The 14578-nt window shown below is 39.1% G+C and overlaps 1 long non-coding RNA gene and 1 other non-coding gene across 2 annotated transcripts; both read right to left on the minus strand.

Moving 5' to 3' along the window:
• Positions 1 to 7531: 7531 nt before the first annotated feature.
• LOC134326751 (uncharacterized) lies at positions 7532 to 8153 on the minus strand. Its single transcript, XR_010014573.1, has 3 exons — positions 8109 to 8153; positions 7778 to 7826; positions 7532 to 7607 (listed from the first exon to the last, which is right to left on the minus strand). It is a non-coding gene; the product is annotated as an uncharacterized LOC134326751 (long non-coding RNA).
• Positions 8154 to 14148: 5995 nt separating this feature from the next.
• Positions 14149 to 14222, minus strand: trnai-aau (transfer RNA isoleucine (anticodon AAU)). Its single transcript has one exon. It is a non-coding gene; the product is annotated as a tRNA-Ile (tRNA).
• Between the last annotated feature and the right edge of the window lie 356 nt (positions 14223 to 14578).

Consider the following 14578-nt stretch of genomic DNA (forward strand, 5'->3'; position numbering starts at 1 on the left):
TGGACTACTGCAACTCCCTCCTGGCAGGAAATCCCATGGCCACTATTAAACCCTTACAGCTCATTCAAAATGCAGCTGCACGTCTGGTTTTTAACCAACCTAAACACTGCCACATCACCCCACTGCTGCGTTCTCTTCACTGGCTTCCTGTAGCTGCACGCATTCAGTTTAAAACACTGATGCTCGCCTACAAAGCCAAAAATGGACCAGCCCCAAGCTACAGTGTATCACAAAAGTGAGTACACCCCTCACATTTCTGCAAATATTTTATTATATCTTTTCATGGGACAACACTATAGAAATAAAACTTGGATATAACTTAGAGTAGTCAGTGTACAACTTGTATAGCAGTGTAGATTTACTGTCTTCTGAAAATAACTCAACACACAGCCATTAATGTCTAAATAGCTGGCAACATAAGTGAGTACACCCCACAGTGAACATGTCCAAATTGTGCCCAAAGTGTCAATATTTTGTGTGATCACCATTATTATCCAGCACTGCCTTAACCCTCCTGGGCATGGAATTCACCAGAGCTGCACAGGTTGCTACTAGAATCCTCTTCCACTCCTCCATGATGACATCACGGAGCTGGTGGATGTTAGACACCTTGAACTCCTCCACCTTCCACTTGAGGATGCGCCACAGGTGCTCAATTGGGTTTAGTCCATCACCTTTACCTTCAGCTTCCTCAGCAAGGCAGTTGTCATCTTGGAGGTTGTGTTTGGGGTTGTTATCCTGTTGGAAAACTGCCATGAGGCCCAGTTTTCGAAGGGAGGGGATCATGCTCTGTTTCAGAATGTCACAGTACATGTTGGAATTCATGTTTCCCTCAATGAACTGCAGCTCCCCAGTGCCAGCAACACTCATTCAGCCCAAGACCATGATGCTACCACCACCATTGGTACCTTGACCACCATTGGTACCTTGATTGTAGGCAAGATACAGTTGTCTTGGTACTTCTCACCAGGGCGCCGCCACACATGCTGGACACCATCTGAGCCAAACAAGTTTATCTTGGTCTCGTCAGACCACAGGGCATTCCAGTAATCCATGTTCTTGGACTGCTTGTCTTCAGCAAACTGTTTGCGGGCTTTCTTGTGCGTCAGCTTCCTTCTGGGATGACGACCATGCAGACCGAGTTGATACAGTGTGCGGCGTATGGTCTGAGCACTGACAGGCTGACCTCCCACGTCTTCAACCTCTGCAGCAATGCTGGCAGCACTCATGCGTCTATTTTTTAAAGCCAACCTCTGGATATGACGCCGAACACGTGGACTCAACTTCTTTGGTCGACCCTGGCGAAGCCTGTTCCGAGTGGAACCTGTCCTGGAAAACCGCTGTATGACCTTGGCCACCATGCTGTAGCTCAGTTTCAGGGTGTTAGCAATCTTCTTATAGCCCAGGCCATCTTTGTGGAGAGCAACAATTCTATTTCTCACATCCTCAGAGAGTTCTTTGCCATGAGGTGCCATGTTGAATATCCAGTGGCCAGTATGAGATAATTGTACCCAAAACACCAAATTTAACAGCCCTGCTCCCCATTTACACCTGGGACCTTGACACATGACACCAGGGAGGGACAACGACACATTTGGGAACAATTTGGACATGTTCACTGTGGGGTGTACTCACTTATGTTGCCAGCTATTTAGACATTAATGGCTGTGTGTTGAGTTATTTTCAGGAGACAGTAAATCTACACTGCTATACAAGCTGTACACTGACTACTCTAAGTTATATCCAAGTTTTATTTCTATAGTGTTGTCCCATGAAAAGATATAATGAAATATTTGCAGAAATGTGAGGGGTGTAATCACTTTTGTGATACACTGTACCTTCGGGGTCTAATCAAACCCCGCTCTGTACCACGCAACCTCCGAGCCTCTAGTCTAGCTCGACTTGAGCCTCCATCCAGGACTAAAGGAAGACAAGCATCAAGGCTCTTCTCTGTTCTAGCGCCCAAATGGTGGAACGAACTTCCTCTGTCTGTCCGAACATCTGAGTCTCTTGCTGTCTTTAAAAAACGATTAAAAACACACCTTTTTACTAAACACTTAAGCTGATTTGTACTTATTTACTAACACTTTATTCCAATCTTTTCCATTAAAAAAGAGGCACTTTGGTTCTAACAGGTTTTAGCAGAGTTGTGTTCTTTGACTGTTGTCTATCTAAACTTAAGGAATGAAATGTTCACTATGGAAGCACTTCTGTAAGTCGCTCTGGATAAGAGCGTCTGCTAAATGCTGAAAATGTAAATGTAAATGTAAAAAATCTGTAATTATTGCAACAAAAAATTATGTCTGTTATGTCTTTCAATATTTAGTTTGATAATCTTTTTTTTTATAGATCTACCAAAAGTATTGCTGTTAGGTGACAGCTACATTCGGCATGGAAAAGAAAGAGCAAGGAGGACCATAGGGACAAGCCTGGGTGTCTATGCCGAGGTTGAGTGGCTTGGCTTGGGTGGATTGAGGTGGCATTCTGTTGTCCCTCATTTCAACAACTGGCTTTCAGGAAGAACTCCACCAGATGTTCTGCTTATTCACTGCGGTGGGAATGACTTGGGGAAAATAAAGTCCTTGCATCTTGCTGCAGCAATGAAGCGGGACCTTCAGGATCTCCAACAGCGTTTTCCAGAAATGCAAATTATATTATCAGCCATCACCCAGCGACGCTGCTGGGGGTCTGTACACCCGAAAAAAATTGAACGGTCTCGTAAGTGGGTGAACAGTAAAATTACAAGTTTTGTTTTTGGAACTAATGGGGGTATCGTGCATCACCATGACATACATTTTAACGACCGTAAGCTGTTCCTTCAGGATAAGGTTCATTTGAGTCCTTTGGGCAATGACATTTTTTTTAATAATATATCAGAATATCTCAGAGCCTTGTTCCTGTAAAGAAAACTTTTCTAGCAAGCTAATGTGAGATATTATGTAAGTTAGATGTACAATGTGAAATGTTTACATTGGCAGCCATTATACATTTACTGAACCCGATATTTTTTAAATATTTGAATGTCCAACCCCTTTTCCCAAATATGATTAAAAAAATTTTTTTTTATCAACATTTGTACGTATTTAGTTATTAAATAATATAATTGTTGTTGGAAATATTATCCCTGGCTATTTCTAATTTTCTATTATGTGCCAAATAAAATATTGATGTGACAAGGTTGTCTACTGTAAAATATGCATACATTGTCTGGTAATGTTTTTCATGTTTATATGGCTTATTGCAGCTCAGTGATTAAGGACCTGAAATTGTAAAAGAAGGTAATTGATTCAACCCCCTCCAAGTTTCCACTATTGCCCTTTTGCTACCACCACCAAGTTGCCAATGTTTTTATTGATTTAAGTCTCTAAAATAATTAATATTTTAAGCAGAGACATAAGGCTCACTTTAAAACTCTTAAACTAATGTTGATACTACAAAGATATCAATAATTCTGAGAACTTTTGGTCATGTAGCTAGTGGTGTAGGAATACTTTTGGTCATGCTTTGGTGGTGTTTGCCAAATACATTTGGCCATGCAGTTGGTCATGGAGTTGGTGGTGTCCGAATACTTTTGATCATGTAGTTGGTGATGTCTGTATATTTTTGGTCATGCTGTTGGTGGTTTCTGAATTATTTTGGTTGACGATTTAGACGATTTAGAGTTGGAACTACGTCGATATCTCGAACTTTCAAAAAATGAATGGAAGTAAATAGTGCTGAAAAACGGGTGTGGTAGGTGAACATGGGTTTGAATCCCCATACTGTATCCATATCGGGGTGTCATCAGTGAGCTTTACAATGTAGAGTTGGAAAGGCGTTGATATCTCAAACTTTCAAAAAATGAATGGAAGTGAATGGACCCAAAACCGGGCGTGGCAGATGGGCGTGAGTTCGAATCCCCATGCTGTACCTGAATCGGGGTTACATCAGTGGGCTTTACGATTTAGAGTTGGAACGGCATTGATATCTCAAACTTTCAAAAAATGAATGGAAGTGAATGGACCCAAAACCGGGCGTGGCAGATGGGCGTGAGTTCGAATCCCCATGCTGTATCTGAATCGGGGTTACATCAGTGGGCTTTACGATTTAGAGTTGAAACGGCGTTGATATCTCAAACTTTCAAAAAATGAATGGAAGTGAATGGGGGAAAAAAAACGGGCGTGGCAGGTGGGTGTGGGTTCGAATCCCCATGCTGTACCTAAGTCGGGGTTACATCAGTGGGCTTTACGATTTAGAGTTGGAACGGCATTGATATCTCAAACTTTCAAAAAATGAATGGAAGTGATTGGAGCTGAAAACCGGGCGTGGCAGGTGGGCGTGGGTTCGAATCCCCATGCTGTATCTGAGTCGGGGTTACATCAGTGGGCTTTACAATTAAAAGTTGGAACGGCGTTGATTTCTCGAACTTTCAAAAAATGAATGGAAGTGAATGGAGCCGAAAAACGGGCGTGGCAGGTGGGCGTGGGTTCGAATCCCCATGCTGTACCTGAGTCGGGGTTACATCAGTGGGCTTTACGATTAAAAGTTGGAACGGCGTCGATATCTCGAACTTTCAAAAAATGAATGGAAGTGAATGCAGCCGAAAAACGGGCGTGGCAGGTGAGCGTGGGTTCGAATCCCCATGCTGTACCTGAGTCGGGGTTACATCAGTGAGCTTTACGATATAGAGTTGGAACGGCGTTGATATCTCAAACTTTCAAAAAATGAATGGAAGTGAATGGAGCCGAAAACCGGGCGTGGCAGGTGGGTGTGGGTTCGAATCCCCATGCTGTATCTGAGTCGGGGTTACATCAGTGGGCTTTACGATTTAGAGTTGGAACGGCGTTGATATCTCGAACTTTCAAAAAATGAATGGAAGTGAATGGGGCCGAAAAACAAACTTTGTATTTTATGGTAACAAACGTGGATCTTCTGTGGGATCACTCAGAGAACCGACAGTTTTCCATAAGGAAAAAAGTCATCCTGGATTGATCTTAATCACTATCTGGGAACACTGACCCTGTGGTGTGTTGAAATGTTTGCAAAGTTCCTGATTTTGTGCACTTTTTCGACTGCTCAACTATAGTGAAGGTAAATATATTTAAATGTAGGTTTGATCATTTTTACACATGTATTTAATAATAAATGGGAGATAATGTTAACTATACATTGAACGACTAAATTTACCATGCTTCTTTAATATATAGTTTCTTGATGTTTGAAAGAACCTGTGTATTTTTATTCAGCGTTGTCCAGACTTATCCACAACTGGACAGTTAACTGCTGGATTTCAGAGCACATCAGGTTAACTGTTTAAAGACTGAGGCCAACTGATTACACAAGTATATGTGCCCATGTTACTTTATGAAAACCTGCAGCCACACCGGCCCTTTGTGGATGTAGGGTACTCGCCTACTATTTATTTAACTGGCTGAAGCATGTATCACATGTATCACATGCTTTATGTGGAGAGGCGTGACTTAAAAAAAAAACAACCCAAAGAACTAACGGTGAGTGGTTTAGCTGTGGCTGATGAGAAACGGAGGGATTTCACGTAGTATGTTGAAATTTTCACTGCTTAAAAGTCCGTGGAGAGGTAATACTAACATTTCGTGTTTTTCTAAAGGCATGTTTCTTAGCGTTAGCTAAAGCTAAAATGAGACGAGGTTAGCTAGTGCTAGCTAGCAAAAGTCGTTTAGCCCGTAATTATGCCACTGATGTAACCTTTGCTAGTAGTGTTAAGTTAATAACAGAATTGTATTCAGAATTGACACTTCTAACTAACAAATACCAAAACTATTTCCGGCTAATGCTATAGCTAGTTTTTTTTTTAGCTTCAAGCTAAAGTCGTAATGTTAGCCAAGTTAGCTAGCTAGTGCTACTTACTTTGTAAATGGGGGTAAATACTTTGTATGCAAACAGGAATGTAACTTATACTCAGGGAAGCTGTACTGAAGAAAAGTCAGTGGAATTACTATATACAAAAAGCAACTATATGCTACAATAAATCGATGGTTTTGCCGGGTAGAAGAGCAGCGTCTCAGGCGATAGCTTACAAAACCGTTGAGTGTCCGTTAACTGGTTCGCTCGCGCTAACCTTTTAAATTCGCCACGAAGATTCTAACTCATCCACGCGCACAGTTAGTGTTTCGTGCTTGAGCTATATCTCCTACTGAGATGATTTGTTAGTTCAGTGTTGGTATAAAAAGTGAGAACTTCAAAATATACAGGGATATGGATTTTAAATGCCAGGATTGGTAATCACTGGACTCCATTTCATGCCACCTATACACTGTAAAAAAAAAAAAAAAGCGTAAAAAAACGGTATTTTTCTGGCAGCAGGGGCGCCAGAGAATGTCTGTAAAAAAACAGGAAAAAACTGTAAAATTTAAAACAGAGATAAACTGTAAAAAAACGGTAATTATATTTACCATAATTAACATCTATCACTGTAATTTTACAGGAAATTGTCCTATAATTTCATGAAATCTTCTACTTTCAACATATATTCATTGTTAGAACAGTGTCATACACCTCTAAAAAAACAGAATATTTATCTTTATAAATAGTAAAGAAAAGTTTAAGTACAGATAATTACTACTGTTTTCACAAAATATTTGCATATAAAACAAAAAAAAACATGTAATTTTACTTAGCAAAAGCCCAATTTTAAATTAACTGTCAGAGGTATTGCAAAAAATATCTGTTAAATTGTCTTTTTTTATTATTTAAATACATTAATAAACTGTCAAAATAAAAGCATTTTCTTTCTCTAAAACATAAGTTAACTGTACTTTTAAATTGTTATTCTTCATTTAAAAAATATATACAAAATACAAAAATTTTAAGTAGGTTAAGATTTGTCTGCATAATACTTACTGTTAAATTTTGCAGCTATTACATGTTATATAGAACTTTAAAAATGCAGTATATAAATAGCTTTTGTTAATTTCAGCTTCAAAATGGATCAAAATCCACCACAGTTCAGCTATTTTTGACCCAAATAATTTTCACACAAATTAACAGTAAGTGTAGAAACAAGGAGGTTTTAATGTTATGGCTGATCAGTGTAAGAATCAGATGTCTAACACAATACAGCATACAATAAGTGCAATCAGAATTCATTTCAATGGAAAATGTTTAACAAAGCAGCACACAGTTAAGTGAAATGTCTGCAAAACATGAGTATGAAACACTTATAAATCTGAATTATGTACAAAAAAACAGTGCCAACATTGAAGTTTTCAGAAAGTGCAACCACAGTGGAATTGGATAAACAGTACGTCACAAGTGTAATACTCAGTATGGACTACATCTCACTGAACAGCTTGGTATTTAGTAATTGAGCTTTATGAGACAGTTTGTTAGCATCTAGTTCCAGAAACAGTTTTTGGAGTACATCAAAAGTGTATCTGAATGTAGGAGGGTAACTCAAGTTCTAAATCATAAGGTTATAAATATATAAGGCATAAATCAGCCCGGACTGCAAAGGCAAGGAACACACCACCTTCTAATACCACTCCAGTATTGGCAGGGGGGTCCATGGCTTCAGCTCCCTCAACTCTAGTCGCATAGATCCCCCGAACAGTCTCCTCAATCACCCGTTCAGTTGCAGCCATATTACCATCCTACAATGGAACAGAGGGGAAAATCACTTTCTTGAACTTAACAGTACACAAATTTCCATTTAGAACTTAACATATGACATCTCACTTCAACCTTTATTTTAGCTCAGACGTACATTGACCCGAAAAGATGGGGTGGTTGCTGTAACAATTCAGAGGAAACTTGTGCTTACCTTCACCCTCCTAGCGCTGATGGTATTGCGTGATTGGGGGAATCCTAAACTGTAGATGAAATTGGATACTATTAAAGTTATATATATATAAAAAAATTACTAAAGGAAATCTAAATCAGCAAGACAAATATTTATAAAGAATATTACCAGCTTAAATAAGAAAATAGACATAAAATACATAAAACAAAAAAGTAAGTAAAAGAAACAAACAGGATAAATAATAAGAATTTACACATTTTTTCTTCTTCACTTAATCTAGACTTAACTCAGTGTTCAGTCAAAAGTAGCTCAATATTCTTCAATTTAGCATAAAATGTAGAAAAAAAATTACCAGTAAAAGGTCAGTCCAACTGCAAATACACATTTCCAACCATCTGTAAACAGAAGATACAAGACATCAATTATTTTGTTGTAAATAACTAAAATATTATTTCTATAGTAAAGACTTTAACATTACAAATTCATTGATTATCCAATACTGTTCACATGTGTGTGCTTTCGAGGATAACAGTCACAAAACTCAGGTTTGTAATGATACTAACGTTACAGAATCACTTTGTTTTTAGTTTGTGCAGAACGTGAGCGCCAAACGAAAAGCCGTTCCCCTCAGGCTCGAGCTGCCTGCTCACATCTTAGCTAGCTAGGTTGTGTCCATGTTTTTTAATGCACTGGCACCGCAAATATTACACATCTTTTTATTTTCTACCTTCTTCTAATATACTTCCGCATGAAGTAATTTAAGCCATTTTTACCTTTCGGGAAAGAACCTTACTGCCACAAGTTGAGAATACTGGCTGTTGAACTTGACTAGCTTAGCACTAGCTAGCACCACGGCAGTGCAACGTTATCACACAGCGCAACCGGACTTAATATACAGTCAGCCAACAGCAATCCATTAAAATCTGCCTCAAGAATTTAATATGATTCACAGAAACTCTGGAAAGATGTTAATAAATAAATCACTATAAGCAGGTCCGCCGTTAGCGTTAGCATTAGCACGCGCGAATTAGCGTTAGCATTTTTAAACAAATAAAGCATGCACAGCAATAAAACTTGAATATTATTCAACTAAAGAGCTACATTAAACAATATAATAAGATAAACATCATGACTAGCATGCAATTAGACATATGGAAAAAGATTTTGTAAAGCTTCACATTACCTGAGATGCCATTGAAACACAATTAAGTAGTTAAGGGAAATAAAGCAACTAAGTTAAGTTGAGTCCACTAGAAAACATCGAATGTTATGAATGGTTCATTTATTTGAGTTAAATAAACACAATGAATTCATGTTTTAATCTAAAATGTAATTGATTTGTGTCACACCAGCATATATTCTTTATGCAAAACCGACAGGCACTCAAAACCCTTTTTTTGAGTGTGTAACTGGTAGGTTAGAGCATCATTTTATATCTGTGGTGCTCTGGTTGGAATGTGCACCCAACATGTTGCACAGATGGACTGTAATACCTCTTTCTGTTTATTGGGGAATGTGGGGATGGGTAAATTATGCTTGATTTAAATATTATAAATGTGAGAATAAATCACAGTTAATAACGTTTTAAATTTGACTATGGTTTTACACAGTTTGTATGAATGCACTTATTTAACAATTCAATCTTTAAATTAACACAAATGCATAAATAAAGTAAAAGTTAAAATCTGTTTAAATTGTATTGTTGCCTGTCTCATAAGGTAGGAAATACCTTTGTTTTTCCAATTTATGTATATAAAGTAGTGGTTAAGAAATGCAAAATTACAAAATATTTCTTTCTTTGCTCACATATTTTCTTGCAATTGTACATTTTTAAATGCATTATTAACAGTATTTATTTGTATTTGACAGTGATAACAAAAGGTTTCTTTTTGAAAATTACAGAATATTCTGCTATTTTTGTCAATGAAGATTACTTTATTTTTACAGTTAGTTTTGTTAAAAGTGTCATTTAAAAACTGTTAAAAAACAGACTTTTTATGTATTTCATTTTTACAGATTTTTTTTGGTAAATCACATGACACTTTTCAATATACAGTTTATTCTTGTAATTTTACAAAAAAATTCTGTCTTTTATAAATACAGGGAAAAACTGTAAAAATGTACTGGGAAAACCTGTAAAAAAAATGTTTATTTTTTACAGTGTAGATACATGGCTCGGGGTAATTGTTTTTGTAACTGTTGTCCAATTACATCTCTTTCATTTGCTCTTACAGGTCGTCTCTTCAGTTCTGTGCAATTATGAATGCACTCCTCACCTTGAAACTCCACCTTTGCCTTTAAGTCCTTCTCACTATCTACAGTCAGAGTAACAGTGACTGGGCAATCCTCAAATCGGCAGTAACCAAGACACCAGAATTCAGGGCTTGCTTTTTTGGACCCTAAAGCTTTCGGTCTGTGCCTTTTGAATGAAATTGAGCAGTATGGATATATAGTGTACAATCCTTTTGAAATGATATTCATCCACTGCAGTCCTTTACAAGCTCTTTGTTTTCTTTTTCTTTTGATTATCTCCCAATCTTTCCTCTCAATGAAAAAGTACGAAGGTTTCTGTGGGATTTTGAAGAATGTTTGTTCATCTTGGTCCTGATTAAAAAAGCACAATATTATTGGTTTTTACCATGAAATACAATGAAGTAATAACACGTTCATTATAAAAAATGTATTAAGTTTATTAGTTCAAAAGGTCTTAATAGTGGAGACATTAATATAGAAGAACTACAACCACAATTGAAGAATAACACAAATGGTGTAATAATAACCTCTACCTAATCTCATAATTTAGTTCTCAGGTAATATTACCAATAACATTGAGGTTAATGTGGGAAACTGATACACCAGGAGCCAACAGTGGCTTCCTTAAGGACACAGAAACACACTCTCCAGAAGAACTGGGGCTTGAACAATTAACCTTTCAATTTACAAAAGAAGGCGTATGTAGCGTGTTTGATTCTGTTATATGTTATGACAGTGCTAGGTCGTTTCTTATGTCCATTTGCATTACCCATTGATGTTCTTTGTGTGTCTGAACCAACTGTCAAAAAGGAATTGTTTGAATCAAGATAAATTTGGTTACAACAGCCTATAAAAGTGCATTGTTGCAAATTTCAGTGTCCTCTACAGCACACAAACTGGTCTCCTGGGTCTGAAACAAACATAATTTAGGGCAAACTGCACAATAATGACTAACTGTGTCTGGTAATTTCTGTTCATCCTTGGTTGAGCTGTCATCCTGTGCCAGCAGAGGAGATGGTAACAATTCTGACGTGCTGTGAACGAACAAAAGAAGGACACATATATATTTATCCACACAGCACAGATTCTGTCACTTTCTACTCAAAGATTTTACAAAACTCAACTTTAATATTGTGGCGCCGGCGAGCAAGGAGGAGGGCGTCGGGGCCGCGAGTGAGCTGCCTTTGGCAGTTCATTCAGTGGTTTGGGAAAGACACTCATTCATGCACACAAACATTCATACAACAGACACACATAAAAGCTGCCTATCCAGCCCTCACCGCAGCCACCCCATCCCCAACACTGGGATACACGGCTACAATAAGCCTGGACAGCATTGCCGCAAGGGCTTCTGGGTAAAGCCCGTGCCGGCCCCCCAGTGGCGACGCTACATTACACCCTCCCCAAAGGTCCACCGTCCCGGTGACCTACTCACCAGCGTTCACTGGGTGGCTCTATATCCAGACCTCACCCCATTACACTGCCGAGCCGCCCTTCCACCCACTGCTGCACCGGGCACCCTGCCCCTGCAGCCACCTGGGCCAGCGCACTCAAACAGACTGGGCATATTGGCCCACCGAACCACCAGAGCCACCCAAACGCCACAATCCCACTTCTGACACCAGTGTGGCACCAATGTTTACTTTATTTCTGGTACATCTGTGTGCATCAGGACTCGATAAGTTTATTAAACTGTAAAACTTCTTTCTGTTTTAATCTCGGTACTAAAGTCAGAGCATCGTACCGTAAAACAGGGTTTAAATGCGCACTAAAACTTTTAGTGTAGACAATGTGATCAGTACCGTAAAACAGGGTGTAAATGAGACTAAAACTTTGTTAAGTAGAAATAGCGCCACCGAGCAAGTCCAGAAGATCTAAAACAAATGCAGCACCCAGTTTCAACCTCAAAAAGCTTCATAAATCCCTTTTCTAGCAAGAAAACTCAATAAAAAACAAGAACACAACAAGAACTCAGCACGTTTTCTCCACTCAAATGAGCCACAGGTGAGTTTAATAACAAGCAGCAGAAACAGCGTCCTGTAATAAGAGCTCCCAATACCGCTAGTAGTGATGAGTCGGTCGTGAACGATCCGGCTCTAAGAGTCGGCTTTTTAAAGTGAACGACGGGATCCGGCTCCTGATTGGGAGCCGATTCGTTTTTTTCCGTTTTTTTTTTTTCCTGTCAAAACCGCACGTGATTGGTCAAGATACATGGTGGCGTTTGTGTAATTACACTGAGCAGGAGGGGAGGGGTTACACACACACACACACACACACACAGAGACAGTGTGCACACGAACAGGAGAGTGAGAGAGAGAGAGAGAGAGAGAGAGAGAGAGAGAGAGAACTCAGCGCTTTACACTACACACTGGAAAGGTGAGGAAAATGAGTGAGAGGAAATATAGTAAAGTTTGGACACGAGAAGCCCCTTTTACAGAGAAGTTCAGACCCACTGAACCAAGTGTTCACTGGGAGACCAAGTGCTCAGCCTACCCACATCTTATACATGTGATGGCACATAGACTGTGTATCTGTCCCCTCAGAGAGAATCTTTTTTAACAGGGCAGATCATAACAGAAAGGAGAAACAGGATCAACCCCTCAAAGATGAGCTCCTTGGTTTTTCTGAATGCCAATCTTCACTAAATACTTACAAATACTGTCACCTGGATGCTTTCACCTGGATTTTCTTTTTGTTTTGCACATTTTCATTTATATTTCGTTGAGTGTGAGTGATGCTTCGTTGATGTTGTGTTGTTTCACTCTAGATGCTTGTTTATTTTGTTTTGTTTATTAGGATTTTAACGTCACGTTTTACACTTTGGTTAAATTCATGACAGGAACATTCACCTCACTTGCATGTCTTTGGACTGTGGAAGGAAACCAGAGCACCCGGAGGAAACCCACACAGACACAGGAAAGACATGCAAACTACACACAGAAAGGACCCAGGCTCTTCACCTGGGGATCGAACCCAGGACCTTCTTGCCGTGAGGCGACAGTGCCAACTCTAGATGCAAATGTACAAATAATATACACAATCAGATCTTTTTGTCTAATTGAGATGGGTCTTTGTTTTTGTATTTTATAATTTATTGTTGGAGCACTCTGTTCCATGTTGAGTATATAAATAAAGCAATTTAAATAATAAACATTTGATACAATGTATTTTTACATTAGTAATTCATTTTACATGTAATTTGGTAATAAATTAATTTAAGCAACAAAAAAATCTAAGGAGCCGCTTGGGAGCCGAAAGAGCCGGCTCTTTTTAGTGAGCCGAGCCAAAAAATTCCCATCACTACTCCCAATACCGCTAGATCCCACTGTCCCTCTGTTCATTGTAGTGCTGCTGGGTCCTAGTGCCCTATAGTTCACCTACCATACTGCGCTCCATGTGTCTCCTACATGCAGTGCCGCACAGTAATACTCAGTATGAGCAGAAAGACGCGACTAACTTACAGTTTTGCATTTAGTTCTTATTGTTATATTTTGAGTTTTGTTTGTTTGAAAACTGTGAATTAGTTCTTAATCTGGTCGTGATGCTGGCCATGCTGCTTAAGCCTGGCTAGCTCGGTTGGTAGAGCATGAGACTCTTAATCTCAGGGTCGTGGGTTTGAGCCCCACGTTGGAAGACTATCTTCATTTAACAACTACAGAAACTTAAAGAACGTTCTTCCACGTTCGACAGCCGGTCTCCGCTGACTTATCAGGTGGATATTTGTGCTTGTAGGACTGTTGTTTACTGGATGTTTTTCAGTTACTTATTTCCACTATTCTGTGGGACTACACATTGTTGTTGTGTCTCATATCCGTTTGATCAACAGGCAGGTTGTGCAATAACCCTGGGTGGGCTCGAACCACCAACCTTTAACCTTTCGGTTAACAGCCGAACACGCTAACCGATTGTGCCACAGAGACACAGGCACTGTTGTTTTATTGGATGGTACACATGGGTCACATGACTTGCTAACTTTTACAGCAGGGTAATTAAGTTTATAATGGCATGTTTCTGACCTGAATGAGAGCGGCAGTAAAAGATCTCACACTTGTCAGAGACAACGTTTGAAGCCCAGGTCAATAGGACCTGCTAGTTACAGAAGCCTCACTTGTTTGTTAGTTTAAGTCCAAACGTGGGTGTGGCCCATACGGGGATCAAACCCGCGACCTTGGCGTTATTAGCACCACGCTCTAACCAACTGAGCTAACCAGCCGATATACCCACATACCCGATTCTACACTGACAGCCCTTCAGTTATGGACCTGCCACACAGAAACGATGGAGAGCTTTACTGTTGTTGAGCAGAACAGATCTTCAAGTGAGATGACTGAGGTTCATGTATTTTTCTTTTAAGAATAAATAAAAGCTGATGTTTTTAACCTCATACTTTCCTAATACTTTTATTCTACACCGTCTACATTTATTTTAGTCTTCTGCCATGTGCAGGGCAAGAATTCACTAAATTACACAGCAGTTCTCTTTTTATTTATTTATTTTTGCCATTTATAAAGGTCATGCCACGTTCATTAGGTGAAATGAAGCCAGAATTAAAGATGGCAGAAGAACAGG

This window comes from Trichomycterus rosablanca, chromosome 14, assembly GCF_030014385.1.
Source record: "Trichomycterus rosablanca isolate fTriRos1 chromosome 14, fTriRos1.hap1, whole genome shotgun sequence".
Classification (NCBI taxonomy): Eukaryota; Metazoa; Chordata; class Actinopteri; order Siluriformes; family Trichomycteridae; genus Trichomycterus; species Trichomycterus rosablanca.